General features: G+C 39.6%; 1 protein-coding gene across 1 annotated transcript in view; it reads left to right on the top strand.

Moving 5' to 3' along the window:
* Positions 1 to 20,000, top strand: part of LOC306766715 (general transcription factor IIF subunit 2-like) — a gene marked incomplete at its 5' end in the record, with an annotated part of 67,114 nt that overhangs the window by 28,592 nt on the left and 18,522 nt on the right. The window lies entirely within an intron of this gene.

Here is a 20,000-nt window from a genome sequence, read left to right as displayed (position 1 = left end):
GCCATTTGCTACAAACCACTCAGATCCCTGTGAGAAAGAGTGTGAGTGTGCGTTTCACATGGCTGTCTGCCTCCTAGTCTAAATATCACACTTTATATCAAACCTGATGAAATACACAGAGGTCCAGCAGCGTTGTGCATGTGTGTGCACGAGAGAAAGTAATGCTTTCGGTCTCTGACTGGTTAGAGTATCTTGCTAAGTAACTATAGGGGATATCCATATAGAAAGGCAATATAGTTAAGTGTTGAGTGTTGTGGTGCAGCAATGTTGGGCAGATGAATATTGTGCTCTTTGCTGCGGGTTTCATTCAAGACTAAACAACTAAAAACATCAATGTGTATTGACTGCAATGCTTCCTAAACTGCCCCATGCCGGGTTAATGGCATTTTAAAAACCCTATAATCCATTTTGAAAAGCGTCTTTGCCTTTTTTATTATCGTTTTCTACTTTCCATTATGTGAAGCATCTTGTGGCAAAGATTAGAGCTGACTTTGTGGCAAATTTGTGGAAATTACAAGAAAATCCTCTGAAACAAAAACAAACATTCATGCAGATGAACTTCACACAAAACGTATATTTATAGTAGATTCTGACCCCAAAAACTTTTCCACTCCAGCAATATTTTAGCTCAGTTTGTAACCTACTTTAGATGTGTTTTACACCAGAGAGGCAATGCCTTTCCACTTGCATAATTTATCAACACACAGAGGAGTCTGACCGTGACAAAACACCTGGATTGTTGCAGCATTTGTCACGACAGGGGTTGTGTCTCAATTCAGGTTCTGCACACTTCGAAATGCAGACTCGTTGGCCGCATACATCATAGTGCTGTCCCAATTGAAAGGCTCCTTCAAGTCCACCCTTCAAATCCGTGTTTCGTTTGGTTCCAGATTAGCCTAAAACGAAGGATACAAGAGATATATCCTATGCGCCCTCTCCTATCCCAGGATTCATTGCGCTCCTGATAGAAAAGAATGAGCAGCAGAGCACCTGTGTAGGTACCACACCAATGAGACTGTTTATTTATTTTTATGTATGTACACATAGATATTTGTCCCAACAGACAAGCTGGAAGGACAGTTCCATTGTGTCCAATAACCACAAACGAATCTCATTACAGTCATCCACAAATGTCTTCATCCCCTTTCATTAAAGAAAAGCCTGAATTTATAACAGTCACTATATTAATTGGAGACTGAAATAAGGAACAGTAATTAAAAATTTGGTAATTTATAATTCAGTGATGTAAGACACTGTTTTGACATTTAATTGAGTTAAAGAAAAAAAACAAACAAATCGGTCCAGGACAAATCAGAGCATTTTTCTGATGAACAGTGGGACAAAATACCTGTCAACAGGTACAGAAGTCTGACTGGGAGGAACAGAAAACACCTGACTGGAGAAGAAACATAATATTTTATCATATTTGTTTGCTTTTTAAAAAATCTTTCCATTGAACCAGAATTAGAAAATAATGTCATGATTTTAGTAAAACTTTTATTTATTATTACTTTAGTCAATTTCAGCTTATTTTTCAGGCGTCATATCACAGCAATGCCATCTCAAGACGCTTTACAGACATAAAGGGAAAAATAACCCAACAAAAAAACAAAACGTAATGAAAGCCAGTTCATAATAGCCTATATAAGGAAACCAACAGATTGAGTTGGAGGTCCAACTCAATCTCCCATCCTGAGAGAGCACACTGGCGACAGTGGGAAGGAAAAAACTCCCTTTTAACAGGAAGGAAACCTCCGGCAGAACTCGGCTCAAGGACAGACAGCCATCTGCCTCTGCTGTGTGGGGGGAAGAGGACAGAAAGACAACAGACAACGGGAACTGCTACTCCTGGCCAAGGAGACCTGCTGAGACAGGAGACATACGTGTTAATGATGCAACACTGTTATTGGGGGGGGCAATAAGAGAGAGAGATAAAAAGAGAGAGAAAGAAGCTCAGAAAGAAGCATACATATGAGGACGACTGTATATGTGTCTAACAAGGATTATTTTCCACTGAAGTTAACGTCAGCTTGACAGGATGAGCTGTCGGCCAGAGGAGAGTTAGTCTAAACTGCCTCCTCCATGTTTGTAATTTAATCACAAAGGAAGATGAAAATAAATCTAATTAAACTTATTGGCACCTTTTCTGTCATTTAAAAAATATTTTCGTGTTTTTTGTGGAAGAAAGGGATCAGTAATTAGATAAACTTTGCATATGTAGTTGCTAGGCAATAGAGGACTGGAGCACTATGGGTAATTCTCATACACTAGATAGACCTTCTCATTTCAGTGAGAGTAAGCACACTTCGGTATGCAGACGACGTAGAACACTTCGTAGCCTATGAAGTCTGCGGACTTGGAAGCGTGCAGACCCTAAATTGAGACACAGCGTGATGGAGACGGTGTGTTTGCATTCCATGTTTTGAGTCTGTGAGGTGAGCACACACACAGAAGTATCATGCTCTTAAAAGAATTGTTTAGGTTAGAGTTTGGGAAACAATTTTAGATTTTATATAATATAAAATGTATGTTTGGGGATAAATGTCCATCCAAAATGATTTTGGATCCAGGCTGACTGAATATGGAAGTTTCTTTGTTAAAGGAAGCTAATTATTTTAGTTCTATTTTTGTTACTAAACTGTGACGACAGCATGAGCGGTGTCACTCTGAACCAAGGTCACACTGTTGAACATTTTAGTTAAGTTTAGTAAAGTGGACAAAAATTAAATAACCAGATGTTTTAATAACATTTTACACTTTTATTAACAAGTTTTGACAGTGTTGTTAACTACATATGCATACACTGAATTGACAGATTTTGTCCCTTTGTTACAGTTAAATAATTCAGCTTTACTTTTTTTGTGCTCCCAGTCCCTGGCAGATTGCTGTGGGAATTGCCTGGCCTGCCAATGAAAGGAGCCCCTGCTGCCTTGGATCAGCTTAAATAGGGCTGATGCTTCTGTAGACACAATTGGATTGTTCCAACTTTTTCAGTGTGGAAAGGATTTTGTTTTGTAAGTGTGTATTTAATTTGTTTTCTTTTCCTCTTTGAGACTTCTGAAAGTTTCATTTGTATCTACTCATAAGCTGCTTCTTCGCATTGTACGGATCAGTTTAGTCTTGGTTCAGCTTGTTTGAAGAGTGAATTGTTTCTTCAACACTTTTACAGGTCACATCTGGATGTGGGTCAGCAAATCAGTCTGATTGGGCGGGGATTTATGAAAAATTTACATATTCCTTTGGTTTGGTTTGTGTTCAAACTGCACTGAACTCAAGCGGACAAAACCTTCTGGACATCACATTGTTGAAACAAGTGTTTGCTATGGGCCGATACTTTACCTGCAAAAACACAGTTTTGCAGGTAAAAATAACAAATATCACTGGCTGTGATATATGTGTGGATATTTTAGTGCAGGCGAGTTGCAGAATTAGATTTTTTTTTCCTCTCCCTTATTTTTGTGGACATGAAACAAATATCTGGTTTTGGAGGTACTGGTGTGTCTGTTGATCCGTTAGCTGGTGCGCTAGTTGGTTTCCTGTGTTTGTAGCTTTGATGACGTTTGTTTTGTTGTGCCCAGAAGTTGAAAAAATTTTTCTTTTTTTTATAAAAATAAATAAAAATGAGAGCAATATCTACTAATCCCCCCGGTTCGTGTGTGGCGTCTCTGACGATTACATAATAATAAAAGTTGCTTGAAGGAGAGGCAAGAAGGTGTAGTTTGTCACTTTATTAGCAGTCTGACGGTTTTGGCCGCAGATCAATGAATAGAGTGGAAGACTTCAGGAATATCAGGAAAATTATTTCTATTCATCTGACTGAAGTGACCTCCTGGCTAGGAATAAATGACTCTATAAATAACTCTAAATAAAATAGAGCAACAGGTGTGTTACACTGATGCAACAGGCTGTCAAACAGCCTTCAGAGCTGCAGTTATAAACGGAGGTGAACTGAGTAGGCAACAACTAAGGCACTCAGTTCAATCGCGCGAGTGGCGTTGAAATTGACGTGGGTTAGTGAAATGCTGCTTTTTCTCTTCTGTGTGTGTTTATGCAGAAGAAGATCTAATGCTGAGTGGCGTCTATGGGTGCCTCCGCAGTGATTTCTTTTTTCTTTTTTTTTAACAATTGCAGGTGATTAGTCGTATCATCCTTAACACCCAATTTGAATTGCTAACGAGGACGGGTTGCAGCAGAGAGGATTGTGGGAGGTTTGACCTGCTTTCTCCTTTCTGTTCTTTAAAACTGTCTGACTGAGGACGATCATTGTCTTCAAAGTCTGTGGCAGCCTGTTAGATCTCTCTGTCAAATTGACGGCATTTGACGTTTTGAAATGAAAAAATTCCCCAAATGCTGCTGGCAAGGGCTCTCCTTCCCTGTTAGAGGTAGTGAATAATTCATAGCATTGCACTAAGAGCCTGCGGTTGAACATGGAGCCACTGACTGCTGTGAAGCTGGCATGGCAACCACTTAAAATAGGGTCTTGAATGAGCTCAGGGCTGTCAGTCTATTGCTTTGTTCGTTATAGGAAGTTTTTATCAACAGATCAAGCATCAAACATTTAGAGGAGGACGACTCACTTTGTTGTCCTGTGGGTCCTGTAGGTTTTCAGTGTATTGCTGCACCATCACACCCTGAGAGTTCACGTCCACATTTGACACCGCTTGGTGGGTAGTTGCGGATGCACAGATGGCTAAGCCCCTTGAAAAGTTGGAAAACATCGCAAAAACTTTATTAGTTTATGTAACAACTGTGGGGAAAAACAATGTGAAGCACTTGCATTGCTTGAGTATCCCTACCGGATTGACAGGTGAACAGATATGTTCTGAACAGCTATGTTATAAAGTGGGACTGGGTCAGCTATAATGGCTTAACAAGTAACTGGGTTGTGCATGTAAAACAGCAGAGCTGTAAAAAAAAAAAAAAAAAAAGCCAGCAAAGCCATCGTGTGGAATCAGGGTTTCATTAGTTGGCAGGTGTTAAGGATGACACTGTGATCTTGACAAAGCAGTTAAGTGTTGTGAACTTTAAGGGCATCACACTCTACAGTCGGCTTTTTGACCAGCTGTGTGCTGACATGGGGGGTTGTACACACACTCTCACTGTTTCATAATGGATGGCACTGACTTTCCAATGGTAGAGTCCTTGTGAGTGGATGAACTGAGAAATTAAATTGAAACTTTTCTTATTGACTCACTTTGAGTTGTTCTCTGATAATTGATTCTTATAATTCTACATGTGGCAGATACGTTTTCATCCCTCAGCAATGTGGCAAACAGAATAGTTTAAAACTAGACTAGAAAAAACTGGAAAATGCTTTTTTTTTTTTTTTTTTTTTTTTTGGTGTTTTCTTTTTTTTTTTTTTTTTGGTGAAATGCGTATGAACCACACATTCACTGTAAACCAAGTGTGCCCAAGTCCAGTCCCTAAGATCATCCTGCAACTTTTAGATGTATTTCTACAACACACTTGAATCAAATATCTGAAATCTTCTTCCACATGTCCTTCAGCTCTGCAGAGGCCTGGTAACAAGTCTTTTAACTCCATTCAGGTGTGTTGGACAAGGGTTTCATCTAAAAGTTGCACGATAATAGATCTCGAGGACTGAACTTGGCCAACTCCGCTGTAAACTCCTGAGCTTATTATTTTAGCTCTATTTTTGTTGTAGCCTCAAAGTATCTTGCTTGAATGTTAACTACACAGATTAATTAAACCGGGATTTCTGCAATATCTATTCAAAATGGCTAGTTTTTAAATGATGCTTGTCAAGCAATAAAAATACTCATAAATTATTGTTTATGCAAATATCATGCTTAATATAGATGTTGTCACAAGGATTTATTAATCTAAATAATTTTTGGAAACCCTAGTGTAAGGGAACTGAAGAGATGGCTACCCCCACCCCCAACTGTAAGACTATAAAAAAGGAAGGTTTCATGCTTAACTTTAAAGGAAGAGACGTTGGCTAACCAACTTAACCCAAACTGGGAGCTGTTACTATAAGAGTGGGGCATGAGAACCAAAGGCTCTACCTCCTATTACACCTCTTAAAGACCACAAATAAACTTGCTTTCTGTTCAGGGAATACTGAACTTTGACATCTTTTATATACAATGGAGCTCTATCATGGAAAGCTTTACATGTGAGTGAATAATTTCAAGTTCTATTCTTAATAACAATAATAAATTAATTAAAAAAAAAGAAAAAAAGCATGGACTTGACCATAATAATCTAAAATACATGCATCCTATTTAGATAAATAGAAAAGAAAAACAAATAGATGAGACACTGCTCTGCCATAAATAAAAATACACAAAAACCAGGGTACCTTTCTGCTAATGAAACTGCCCACCAGCTCTATCTGTATTAGCAGCACATCAAAGTCTGTTTGTTGCATATGAATGTAGCTTATCCACCTTAACATCAAAACGAGTGGGTGGAATACGGTTACGGAGGTCGGAAAATCACTTCAAAGTTAACGAATTGAATCATTACATTTCCTTAATGAAGAAGCCTCTGGGCCTGGAAGAGATGCGCTCTAATGGAAAATTATATTTGGAGATCCAATCAATGACTTGATCCTCCACCCACATCGCTTTCTTGTTGTCTTGATGTGTAGACAAACCTCTGTCACAACTGTGTGTGTGTGTGTGTGTGTGTGTTGAGCAAACCGTCTTATTTACTACTTCTGTTGTATTTTCTGCTTTGGTGTCAAGAACTATGTTTCATTATTTACAGAGACCAGAAGCATGAAGATTTCATTAGCTACACTCTGTTTATGCTGACGCAAACATGCTTCTGAGGTAATCACGTTAAGTTTTAGTACAGAGGTCTGGTTTTTCATTCCCACAGTCATCATTTCTACAGTGAAACTACGAGGTTGTGTTGCTTTGTGACGGTTCACCAAGAGGACCAGAGCAGCAGTGCTTCATAGCAGCCGTGTCATTAACTCATCACATGTAAACCATCATTAGCTCTGGAACCTCGGGGGTGCTTGTATTATCTGTATTTTCTATATTTAGATTCCAAAAAGGATGTCACAATGCTGATAACCAGAAATATGCTTGTTGTAGGCTTTAATTACATCCCTTTGCTTTTGAGATGTACCCTATTGATTTATTGGTAGACTCATCACCTCCGAGGAATTCTGGGGCCAGAAAATAATCAAGCAAAAGATGTGAAGAAGCGTTTCAGAGCAGGATAATGATCGAGAAACCCTGATGCACGCTGAAAGAATATTTCACCCAGGAGAAATCAGGGTTTTATAACAACGTTCTCAGAGCTAAATCCCAAAGCACACCTATATCAGGTTATAGCAGGCAGTCCTGCAGGTTTTCAGTGTGTCCCTGCTCCAACAGCCTATGAAGTTCTGAACAATGACATTAATTGGTCAAATGTAATAGAGCAGGGAAACAAAGAGAATCTGTCGGACTGTGGTCCTTGTGGGACTGTTTGTTGACCTAGAAGACGACGCAGTGGGAAAAACTACGTTGTAAAGTTATCTTGAAAAGCTAACACAAACTGAGCTGTTTAGTTTTAATTTGACATCAGCTATTTTATCATTTCAAACCTGAATAACTTTTTTTTTTGTGGAATATTTTTCTGGACAAATGTGCTTGTAACTTCTGTCATTAAAATAAATGTCACTGCCTCTGACATTTAGTTATCTAATGCACTGACATTTCTGCTTTTTTTTTTTTTTTAAATGAGTTGTCAGTCTTCACATAGCTTTTGGAGCTCTGATAAAGTCAGATTTGATCATTTGTTTACCTTTTATTCATATGATATTCTCCTGATAATGTGTCACAACCAACTTTGGGTGTTAAATGAAATGTTACACGTCTCCTGTTTAATGGATAATATAACAGAAATGAAGCAGAAATCATTTTTGTACATAGGTATTTTAATAATTTTATTTAAGTCTTTGGATTGTAAAAAATAAAAGATGTAAAATAACAAAAATACACGTGGATAGTTTTTATATATTCTTTTACTTAAAGGCTGCCTGTATGTTACTGTGTGTTCAGACCAAACGCGTTTTGAGCGTAAAGAGCGGCAGCTTTCCATGTAAAGTCTATGGGGAGGCGCGACAAGGGGGTGTCGAGCTTTCTCGCATCGTGTTCTGAGTGTTTTGGGTGTCGGCGTTCCGCGCGGAACGCGCCGAAAATTTAAGAAGTTTTTTAAGCTCGAAAAAGCCAGAGATGGACAAAGCTGAACTTTGGCCGCTCGACGCGGGGCGTCAACCAATCAGAGCAATCAGCTCGCAGCTCCTGGAGGATTCCTGTGGTGAACCCAGACACGGGGCTGAGATGCCATTACTCCGGGCAATATTTAGGATAACCATTCCTTGCTAAAAAGCTGAATGTTACTGATCTGGCAATGTAGCAGGATACGTTGCCTAGCAACGCTTTGTTTGGCGGCGGCAGCTCTCTGCTGAGTGCGGCTCTTGTTGCATTAACACTGACTAGCTGCCCTACAACAACGTCCTCTAGCTTTATTTATTAAACAAAACCATGCCATATCTCTACTGAATCCGCCATCCTTTAAACTGACCGGAAGGAAAGCGCCGCCTCCGTCTTCTTTTCCGCCGCGTTTGCCGCTCGCTCCAGACACAGCGGCAGGAGCGTTTGGAGCGTTTTGGGCGTCGGACATATTTTTCGTAAAGTTTACTGTGGTAATCTCTGTTTTAGATGATTGTCTCTGCCAGACAAACTGGGATAAAGATGCACATCTGTGATGTTGTTCTGCAGATGTCAGTCTATACAGATGATCAGGAACCGACAGGAAGTGGATCTCTTAAGCAGTTTTAGTTTCAGTCACAATTGTAGAGGTTTTCGTATCATTCATAATTCAAAGTTTAACTTTTTGTACTGCTACATTTACAGCAGAAGCTCAGGGAAGATGAACCCGTCGCTCTGGCTCTCATGTGGCAACCAAGAAGCAACCTCCTGCGGTAAAAAGTGAAGTCTATGCGGAAGTGCATAAAACTGCAGTTCCCCCTTCATCCACTAGAGGCTGGCGCCAAAACTGAGCAAATCCCTATAGACTCCCATGTTTAAAAAAAAAAACCAACTTCACGGCAGAAATAAACATGTTTACAGCCTGGTTCAAAAATCCATTTTCGGTTTATAGGTCAGGTTTAGCTTCAACTGTGAGAGGAGTGAAATTCTTTCTAACTCGCCCGTTTAAAAGTAATTTAATCTCTAAGTTCGGCATATTTAGGAGCGTGTCCTTTTGATTGACAGGTACCAATCTCCGGCTTCAAGTCAGAAGAACGTAGAACAACTGCAGTTTTAAGACGGTTAGCAACGTGACTTAGCTTTAGCACGCTTACTTCCGTTAACTGGTTAGCTCCTGTTATCTCCGGGTTAGCTCGGTTAGCTTTTAGCTACAGAAGTTTCGGAGTTCGCTAGATGTCAATCATCCACCATCACCCCCCCCCCCTCCCCCTCAGCTCCACCGCTGTGCCCATATATGTATTTTCCGGGTTAGACAACGCACATGCCTCTGCCAAGATGGCGATGGTAGGAACCGCCCACCGAGCTTCAATTCAGCTCTTCAGAATCCTATGGGTGACGTCACGGAGGCTCCGTCCATCTCATTATATACAGTCTGTGGTGGCAACGGTAGTTCTTCTGACATGGGTGAAGTGATGGAAATGGTGCAGGTTTCAGCTGATTTCTGTCTACAACTCGTATGTTTCTAAATGTCATCAATCCTACATATTAGACCTTGAATACAGCTCCTTAATCACTGCTTTTCAGTACATCTGTTCTTGCTACAGTCTTCTTCAACCGTTGTTTCCATTTGTAACGTGTCAAGTTTAACATTTTGTTTAACAAAAAAGCCTTTTTTCTTTAATTTTATGATCTAATGTTTATTAATATTCTAATAGAGGTTGATTCTGCAGCATGATATCTTGCGAGATTTGATTTTTGTTTTTAAAATTTCTCAGTTTTTCATCACATCTTAGTTGAGATGAGAGGAAAGTTGTTTAGATAAGCAGTGAGATCAGGGTTGCATGACTAGCCTGAAGCTTGGTAGCTAAGGCCGCTCACACATTGAGTCACTTTTAGTATTTGTAAGAATAATTAAGCTTTTAGAAAATCCTGAACTGAATAGTAAACCTTGAAAAAAAAAAAAAAAAAAGTGTAAACAAGAGCTAGAGCATGAATGGTTTGCCAGCACTGAGATGATGTGTCCATGTTAGGTGCTGAGGAAGGACTTTTCAAATCTGCATGTGTCGCTATGACTTCATATGTTGGATTTACGTGTTGGAGGCGGAAGCATAAATGTGAGGACTGATAGTTGGAGACCGTGATTGTGGATGGAGGCCTAGTGGGCGGCGAGCTGTTTGTTGTTTTAACATTAGGGAGGTCACAGCTCTGAGGAAAGAGCTCCGAAGCAGATGGAGGTAAGAGATGAGCATGTGGGGGCGGACAACTGACCTCCTCACCCCCGCATTTGTGTCTCTCTTCTTCTGCCATCTTCTTCTCTCAGCTTTTAACGAAATTTAATGACTTTAATGGTGTTTGTCCGTTTTAGATTTCCTTTTCATCCGCCGTTTTTATTCATACTTTACAGATTTTTCTTGTTAATCAAACAGCTCGTTACAGTAATTTGTTCATCAGAAATGATTAGTTTTGTCCTGATCTGTGTGTTCATTAAGGAGCACTTTACAACTCTTTTCTTTGTTAATTAGGTGATTTTATAAGTGTAAAGGGATTGAGTCTCAGATTAATTCTCACTTGAGCTTGCTGTGTTTTGTTAATTTCTTTCGACCATCTTCATTTATGAGGTAAAATTACAGCCAAAGTGACTAAAATTCATGAGGATGCTGAATCTGCAGTGTGTCAGCTGTAAGGAGAAGGTCTTTGTTCCTTTTGTCTCTTTGTGCGCTCTGCTTGAGGTGCATCTATGAAGTGTGCAGATGTATCTGAATAGACTTATGTGGTACAAAGGAACAGTTCCTGCTGATGTTCTAAAATGAAACAAGTGTGGGTGAAAGAGTGGGTTTAAAGCTAGGGGTGTTTTATGATTATTCTCATTGTTAAAAAGACTAGAAATTTCTAGGTGAAGTGTGAAGTAGTGAGAGAGTGCTAGACACACAGAGAGGCAAAATGAAGGCATAATGAGTACTTTATTACAGATTTACTAAATTCCAACGGGAACAAGGACTAAAAGAGATAAAATGCCACAACTGAAGTCATGACTTTTCTGAACTTACTCTCGATTAAAAGAGGGGCTCTTTCCAGGATGAAGCTATTGTGATGGATCCTTAAACCTTTATTGTTAAACTCATTTTAGAGACTTTGAGCTTTGGGGTCTTTAATGTAAATGGCTGATTGTTGGAGGGCTGCTCTGTTTTCCCCTCTTTAAGGTTCTTCTGTCTCCACAAACACTGATCAGTGGCATGTTGGTTACCAGCCGAAACTTGGTCAATTTCGCATGGATCCAGACATCTTCCATTTCAAAATTAATGCAGATAAATTAGTGATTGATTAGTAGTTCCTCTCCCAAATCTGTACCTGGACAAAATCCTGTATAACAAATAATCTCACAATTTGCCGTGGGACCCCACAAGTTGTGCAATAAATTGCAATCGTCAAATGTGAAGCCACTTTCAAGATGCAAACACAAATTTGCATAAGTGAGCAACAGCAGATTTCTCCAAATGAAATCTTAAAATGAGATTTAATCTGGATGATTTAGTATTAGAGTATTGGTTTGCTCTGATATAAATATAATTACTAAAAAGCAACAATACAAGTCATTTTAATGAAGTCAAAGGATCTCTGAAAGCATTAAATAACCCGTTTACATAAAAAAAACAGGACAAAATAAAGTGTTGCCCTGTAGACGAGTTTATCTTCCCTCGATATTGCCCATTAAAGGTTTTAAAACCACTGCCAACTAAAATCCAGTATGTTATGTCCTCATCTCACCTTAAATTATGATGCATAAGAGTCTGATTATTTACACTTCTATGTGAGCAAAGAACAGACAAAATATCTAAACATGTTCAAATACACAATTTCTTTCCAGTCCAAATCAAATCGAGCTGTAAAACAATCATGTTCTATGTGATGGCCAGACCAATGGCCACACATATAAAGGCGGTAAAAGCACCACATTGTTAGTTTTCTTTATATTTAAACTTAGTTTAAATGCTTTGGTTTCTTTTTGTTAGCATGCACATTAAGGACCCACTGTATTTTCAATTGTTTGCGTTTTGGTTAATCTTGTTTCTTACTGGTGCTGAAGGGATTAGCTTGGGCATTGGGGGGCAGGAGTGCGCACAGGTGGGAAGCCAGTGAACAGGAAGTGCCACGGGCCTTTGGGAAGACCTCATCTTCAGAGGGGGAGATTAAAAGTTCAGTTTAGTTTCTTCAAATGTTTATTCATTTTCTTTCCCACTTTTGAGTAGTTTGGGTTTACCTTTTGTTAGTAGTTTATTTAAGAATAATTAAACTAACAGTTAGGTTCTGTTTCTTTGTCTAGTTTGTTAGTATGTTTAATGTGTTACCCCATATGTTTTGTAACTGGTCTGATCAGCCAGTATTTAAGTTCTCCTTTGTTTGTTGTTTGTCAGGTCAGTATGTTTTTGTGTTGTGTTGATTATGTTCTCTAATCTGTTAGTTTAGTTATTTTCAGACTTTGATTTAGGTTTTGCTTAGTTGACCTCTTTTAAAGGCCTAATTCATTTATATTGTTTGGGCAAATAAAACCCTTTTCTTTTGAAGCCACCTGTGTTCCTCTTCCTTCGCCAGCTTGGTCCCTCACATTCTATGAAGGAAATTTATAAGTAATTGCTTCTCAGTGTGATAAATATAGGAAATGCAAGTCATGTTGACTGTACTTTTCAATTCTTTAAAAAAGTATGAATCATAGCTTCCTATTTATTGCTGTCTCTTTTCAATACTCTCGACAGAAAATAATATATTATACACACACACACACACACACACACACACAGCATCCGTTTTACTAGTTTTTCACCTTTCAAAGAACATCCTCTGCTGCCATGGATTAACCTCATCTAATAATTATGCAACTTACAGTGTGTTTGACCTTTAAGCTGCGGGGCCTGAGCACAGTGAAATGTGTTGACGGTCTGCCCAACTTGTAATGTCTCACAGTGAGTGCCCTTTGGCTGAAAGCTTATGTTTCAGGTGAAGCCACAATCCTTGTAAATGATCCACTGCTGTTACTGAAATGTCCAGTCTGACACCAGAGGCGTTATTCACTGCACAGCTCTCTGATGCAGAGCAGCAGTGTGTGTCTGGTCTGTGTTGTTTAGTGTGACATGATGGGCAGGTAAAGCAAGTCCGTGTGAGAGTTGCACAACAATGTGGGAGAAAAAATTATTTGCGCTAAAACCAAGAGTGAAGTGCATATAAAGTACATCAAACCACACACACTCTTAGCCACTTGATTCTTAGATACTGGAGAGGGACGTGATTGGATTATTATGCAGAAGGAACATAAATCTGCCATAAAGCGGCTAGACGAACACGTAGTCCTGTTACGGCGTTGCAGCCCCGATCGAGATCTTGCCTTTTCACAGAGCTTTCGATCACATGTTTAATTAACTGTCTCTACCGCTTCCTACACAAAGAGACCGCAGTATGGATGCTGTGCCTCACACTTGAGAAGGTGAATAAGCACATTTTCCTAAATGGCAAACCTTCGTAAAGCCAAACATGTCTGCGGTGGAGTGATGATACGATCTGCACAGTTAAAACTGGGACTTCTGGTTTTTAAAGAGTTGTTTTGGATTTCATGGGAAGGGCTCAGAAAGGCTGAAAGTTATCACTGAATCTACTCAGAACTTCTTTCTTTAAACTGTATTTTTGTTTCCTTATGTGCTTTGGGATATTCTGTTGAAACTTTGCTCAGCACTTTTGCTGTTTGTAAATATGTAACTTAAATGCACATGGGATGTTCACATGTTGCAGGTTTTTAACATTTTATAGACATGGGCGGTGTCTGAATGTCCACGCAGTTCCCTAACCCCCCATTAACCATGTGGGAATACACTATATAGCGCACTGCATAGTGCACTCATTATGTTGGCGATTCAGACTCAAAGCTGGCTATGTTCTCCTCTTTGCAGATCATGTGACTACCGGCTGTCGCCACAGCAACCACCACACGTCATTCCAAATCCAATCCAAACTCATGTGGGGGAAAAAAGTTTCCCATATTGTATTTTATTCTTTCTTTGTTGCATATGTATTCAACAAATAAGGATATAAGATTAATAATCTATATCCTTATTATGGTCAAAGCAGGTTTTTCTTAACCTGCTTTGACCATACCTGTCAAGTTCTGGATTTTAAGTGTCGGTCACCGTTCTCGAGCAGGGGTGGGGGAGTTATATGGAAGTTATATGACTGCCGCATGCTTATACTTTACAAGAGTGGGGGGGGGGGTGTCGTCTCCTCATATGTTTATTTTCTCCCCAAATCAAAATCTGGGAAATTTATGGGAAAAATAACTTAGGTGGGAAAAGCGGGAATGGTGCGGGACAAACTGGTAAAAAAAAAACAAACAAAAAAACGGGAGTTTCCCAGCCAAAATGGATACTTGACAGGTATGGCTTTAACTCAGAAATATAACTGTAAATAAATTATTTTTGTAAGATGAACCCATTTTCATTATTAGCCCATCTCGAAGCACTTTGCAAAGAGGAACCCAACTAAGAGAGGGGAAAAAGACAACAACAAACTACAGGCCATTAACCGTTACTTGGCAATAAATATTATACACTGTTGTTTTAGACTTTTTTTTTTTTTTGATTGGAAGAAAAAACGAATATGAAGAAGGAAGGACCTCCTTAACATTTTGTTTATTGCTCTAGATCTGAAGAAGCCTCTCTCTGAACACACTTGTAGTGGTTATCTAGAGTAATGTTCGTGTCTGTCATGTTTAACAAGAAGTCTTTAAACTGACTTCTAACTCACAGAAGACGAGAGACTGTCGTACTCGTTGAGTCGGCTGATTTGGCTTCACCAACGGTAAAACAACCGTGTCGCTCCGCCATCTGCTCGTTGAATATTACAACAAAAAAAAAAAACCAAAAAAAACTGAAAAGTGTACGTCCTGTCTAAGTACGGTGGCCGCAAAGCCCCTGCAAAGTGAAATTCTGGTCCAATAACTATTATTTCTCATAACTTGAATAATTCCAATAATCTAACAAAAATGGCGTGTGCGATACTGTTTCCTGACTGTCTTCTGAGTCGTGCACATTGCCTGTTATGTTCTGAAACGTGCTAGAGAATCGGCTCTTAAATGTGTTTTTGAATTCAAATAATCAGATTGTGATTGCTAATGTGGAACATTTACAGTAAATGATGAATACTAGGGCTGCTTGATTATGACAAAAATTAAAATCACGATTATTTTGACTGAAATTGAGATCTTTATTATTTAACACAATTATCCAATATTTTTAAACAACGCTGCGTGTCATGGTGTTCCCAACTCCGTGTCGCGCATTATAACCGTCTAATGCACGGTTCAGAGTTGTTTAATCCTCTTTTACCACTTATATAGGAACTATTTTATGTTGGCCTCAATGTACGTTTCATGCCAAACAACCGCTATCAGGCTACAGCGCGTTTTTCTCGTTCACCTGTTAAGACAGCTGATCTGAACCAGCTGGTTGACACATTGCTATGGTAACACCCGTAACGGCGGGATATTACAGTGTTTAACTCGCCGAACTTTGTATACAAAAATAATGCAGCCAGTTCTCACTGACAATGGTATAAACTCTGTTGTAGTGAACTTCAACAACCTACTGCAGTTATTCTACATTGACCTGCAGCCGGAGCCGACTGAGACTGGCCGCCTGGGAGTGCTTTAGGACGGGACAGACTCCCGCTGCTCGTTCCTTACAGTAACTGCAGAACAATATGTGCCTTCAAGTCAGTCGCCAAAACACCAGAAAAGTCTCTAATAACTCCAGTAAAAGTTGCTAGATTTGTCACTAGTTGCTTTTAACAAAAAAAGTTGTCAGACTTGGCGAGAAACTCGCCAAGTTGGCAACAGTGTCTGAATGAAACCAAAGCGGCTGTATGAGGAGTTTACAGCACAGCGCTGCAATGCCAGCGACGCTCAATTAGCAACTGAAGACGGCAGGAGAGGAAACTGCAAAGAGAAAAATAATCGCATCCTTTTATTTTTATGATCGTTGAAAACCCAGATTGTAAATGAGATTAAAAACCGATTAATCACCCAGCCCTAATGAATACACAGTGTTGATTTAATTCTTTCAAAAATAATTTATTTTGTTTGCTGCAGTGCCAACTCTCTTGTGCTTTAAGGAAAATACTTTGAAACAAAAGAACCTGTGAATTTTTTTTCTCCACCGATGCAGATGCTGAGAGCGTGTGGGGTCAGACTCGTGAATGAACTGTTCCTCCACAGTAATTACAGCTGCACCTGTGGGTGGCGAATGGCATCCACACTCTCTGGAGTTTCTTTCCTCTTTACACACTATAAATACAGAGCAAGACCACAACATCTTCTCCTAAACAAGGTCATTGCATCACCTTTACTGCAGGTCTTGGAGACCCACGAACAAACAGGGAAATAAAAGTAAACAAAAAGGAGGGAAAACATTTTAAAAAATGGATCCATTCATTCAAGTAGTTTACTCTGATCCTCACTGAGTTTGTAGAGATCTCATTCATGCTGCTGCACAGGAACTAGCTGTAAGAGTGTAATGGATCCTTATAAAGTCCTGAATGATAGGCGTGTTGGAGAATTAGGTGATTGAATGTCTGCTGAAAGTGTTGACGACAACATTAATACGGTATGCAAGAGATCTACATTGAAGCCAGTGTGCAGGAGTCTGTCTCAAGTGTTCCTCCCACATGCAGAAGCCTTGGGCTCCACTTATCTGTGGTCAGTCTTCTCTCTCTGTGGTTTGTTTGTCCATGTTTAGAGAAGGTATTTCTCTCCTACGCTGAGAGGCCATGAGAGCCACAGAAACAGAAAAACCTGAATGGTAGCACAGAAGCTGAACTCTTGTCCTTGGCCACTTGTGGCCACCGCAGCCTCGCACAACAAGGATGTAAAGGAGGATGTTCAGTGCAATCTGTGGACACATCTGTCTTGTGTGTGTGTGTGTGTGTTTGTGTGTGTGGGTGGGTGTGTTTTTTGACTCTGTGCTCTGGCACTCACCAGCCAATAATTGCACATAATTGCATCCATTTGTGGAAAAGGCAAAGATGAACATTAGTGAGATCTGTGACATGGACTGCAAAGTGTTTGTTGCCTTAAGAGACTCTTGCGGGCAGTTGTGTGACACAGGATGTCAGGTGGTGGTGTGATTGTTGCTATGGCGACTGAAGCGGTGTAACCTGTTTTAGAGCAGCTCTGGTTAATGCTGCATACATACATTATACATTTCTCTGTGTAATATTTTTCTGTGTCATAGAGCACACATTTTTTTAAAAGTTTTAATAAAGGCAATTTTGTATATCTATATTTAAATATTTTTTATTTGTTTGTTTTTGTTCCACAACCCAATAGGCTCCTAAGTTTCCAGAAATTCGGCTTTATTTTTTATATAAACGGGCCGACACAGAGACAAATGGCACAAATCAAAGGTTGACGGTTTGTAAAAAATAAATGACAATATTGCTTTGGGTCATATGTTCATTTACAGTCGCTGAGGGAGGGAACAACTTGTGTTTTAAACTCCTTGTGCAGCATTAACTGTGACTATGTGACTACATAAACTACAAAACTGCTTCAGCTCAGAAATGTTTGCATGGTTCCTTACCTGTTTACATCCTGCCCTCCCTGTTTGTCTTCAGGTTACAGTTCAGGTTACTGGAATTCATTGGACCATACAGCTAACTATTCCCAAACCATGATACTACCACCTTGTTTGAGAGTTCAGATGGAAAAAGGTTGTTCTGCTTGAGTGTTTGTCTTTCTTCAGAGGTGCTACTACTGTAATGATCTGGGTTTGTAGAAGTTCCGCCCTTAAGTATTCTGTTGTTTACTTACAGATTTCCCACCACCTGCTTTCTGTTTGCTGATGACCACTCCTGTCTGTCTCAGACAGAAATCCCAGATATGGAAAAAGGAACAAGTGATTAGATTTTGGGGGTGATCCGAATCACTGCTTGGATTGAGGAATTTTTTCAAAGATTCTTCTCTATGTGGAGATCATTTTGCCATTAAATCTTCTCAAAACAAGTCCCCACTGTCATTGGCAAAAAACAGAATTGGTAGAAGTCTGCACTGTCTGTGTGCTACTAGTTTAGTTCTGTAAATGCTTTTGGGGTTTTTTTTTTTGTTTTTTTTGCTGGATCTTCTGCAGTCCTCATGAGCAGTTTTTAGCTGTGGTCAAAGAGGGCAAGTGCTCAAGCTGCAATCTGTAAGCGTGTACGAGTAAAAGAAAGGAGATGAGGGGAAAAAAAATTATTTTATTCGTCCCAGTCAGGTTTTTACTCTACCACCCATCCCCAGGTCACTTCTGTGAAGTGCACCCCTCCATGTAAACCGGTGGATCTCACAGATGAAATTAAAGTCAAACAGGCAACAAATTGCTTCTTAGTGAAACGTTTTTAATTTGTACAGTTTTATGTAAACAGCAAAAAACCCATCCAGGGTGCAAGGTGGTTCATACATAACCAAGTTCCTTCATCTATCCTTTCTACCACCGATTTAAGCTGTTACATCTCTTATTTTAGGATTTTAGTATTTATAATAATGAATATGATCTAGTAAGAACAACATGTTCTACTTTCTGCCTTGTCACATGTTTTTGACAGCATGCTGAGAAGCAGGCAGGTTTCATTTGGGTAACAGTGGTTTTATCCTCACTGGCCCGTCATGATGTTGCCGTTTCATGTTCTTCTGATGATGCACGGCAACATTCACAATGTGACTTTGCTGGCTGACCACTCCTGGGAGAATAATACTGTAATTGAGGATTAATGCAGTTTTATGAAGTTTAAACTCATTAAAGATGGTTGTGGAGTCTTTTCAGCTCGTTTTCTGACATCCCCAGGTAATCTTGCTTGTCATGATGCACTCAAAACAAAAGCCACGTGTTGTGAAGCCCACTTACACCACTTCACTTTGTGTTGTGTTTCAAGACTAGTAGAAACAAACAGGCTTGAGGCTGGCTCTTATTTTTGTTTTATTTTATATTAATCAAGGCCATTATTACTGAAGCTTTAACATTTTTAATACATCTTAGTGGGGAACTCCCACAGAGAGCTTGAGCCAGAAAAAACAACTTCTTGTGAAGCCTTTCCCTTAAATCTGTCACAGCTGGATTCATTAACCTCCTGTGGACTCGCTGCAGCTCTAAAGTTTCACACAAGCAAGTGGACTAAGGTCCCAAAAAGCCATTACCACATTTTAATTATCCTCAATAATTAGTGAATACAAAAGTATGTTTTAATAATCTGTGTATTAAAGCACATAAATTAAACAGTTTAATTTGCACATAGTGTGAAACGAGGTCATTAGTGCATTTGCACATACTTTTAAGGTCCAACTTGCAGACGGGAATATTTTTTACACTATTTTAACATGTGGGAGGACATTTGTAAAGCAATAAGTGCCTTTGCAGCGCTGATATGCAGCCTTGTTATTATGTTGACAATACACCACGTCATCTAGGCAACAAAAGATGCTACAGAGCAGCAGCAAACGCCGACTGACGGGCAATCCCACTGCGCTTCCGTCATCAGAGGCTGACGTTGCTTTGAATGACGCCTGGGGGGGGAGGGGAGCATCTTTTCTTTGTAGTTCTCCCACGCGTTTTAAGTAGGAGGGGCTAAGACAAAAGGAGGAAGATGCAAGCAAGGGGAGATGAGACCGTTTGGATGCATTTTCGGGAGGAAACACAGACATCTGAAGATCTTCAACTGTTTAAATGGCTTAAAGAAAGTGTTGAAATGTGTCAGACAGCCAGTTTCTCTCCTCTGCAGCATCGCTCATACCTGTCAGTCAAATAATCTCTGGTG

Source organism: Telmatherina bonti (assembly GCF_933228915.1).
Source record: "Telmatherina bonti genome assembly, chromosome: 15".
Lineage (NCBI taxonomy): Eukaryota > Metazoa > Chordata > Actinopteri > Atheriniformes > Telmatherinidae > Telmatherina > Telmatherina bonti.
This window is presented reverse-complemented; position numbering and strand designations above follow the sequence as displayed.